The following is a 624-nucleotide window of genomic DNA, read 5'->3' as shown; positions in this document are numbered from 1 at the left end:
GGCAGGGCAGGGCAGGGCAGGGCAGGGCAAGGTGGCTGCAGAAGTTCACTCTGGCAGCGTTTAGGAGCAGCAATTTTGTTAGGGGGGCACTCGAGAATTTTCTTCCTTTTAGGTTGAAAGTTTGGACCCGACTCTGTGGGTCACACCAGGCCTGGGTCAAGCAACCTGGACCTGGCAAAGGGCCTTGTCTGCCCCCTTAGCTGAGCCCCTTCTGCTCCCTCAACTCCCGAAGAGTGTGCATGTGCTGGAGAAGCCTGGCGGGGGTGGAGGGGACAGAGGGAAGCTCTGACTGGCTTCAGTCCCCCGGAGTCGGAGTCGGTTACAAAGCTCCAAGAGACCCGGTGACCCCAGCTCCATGGCTCTGTGGTCAACAGAAGGGCGGCAGCAGGTGTCAGACCAAACCTGGGCTCAGCAACCTCGGTCCTTGGGTTCTGGCTAGAAAAGAATTCAGAGCAAGCCCCACACTGTAAGAGACCATTCATGTGGCAAATCACAGAGTAGAAGAAGGAATTCCTAGAAGAAATGGGTTTAGGAATCAAGTTCTAGAGCTAAAAGGAGGGTCCTTGGAACAGGGGAGTGAGGGAGCTAAAGGTAATGTGCCTGGGGAGGGGAAGGGGGAGGGGG

Source organism: Myotis davidii, unplaced genomic scaffold (genome assembly GCF_000327345.1).
Source record: "Myotis davidii unplaced genomic scaffold, ASM32734v1 scaffold6, whole genome shotgun sequence".
In the NCBI taxonomy this organism is placed as follows: Eukaryota; Metazoa; Chordata; class Mammalia; order Chiroptera; family Vespertilionidae; genus Myotis; species Myotis davidii.
Note: the sequence above shows the minus strand (reverse complement) of the source record.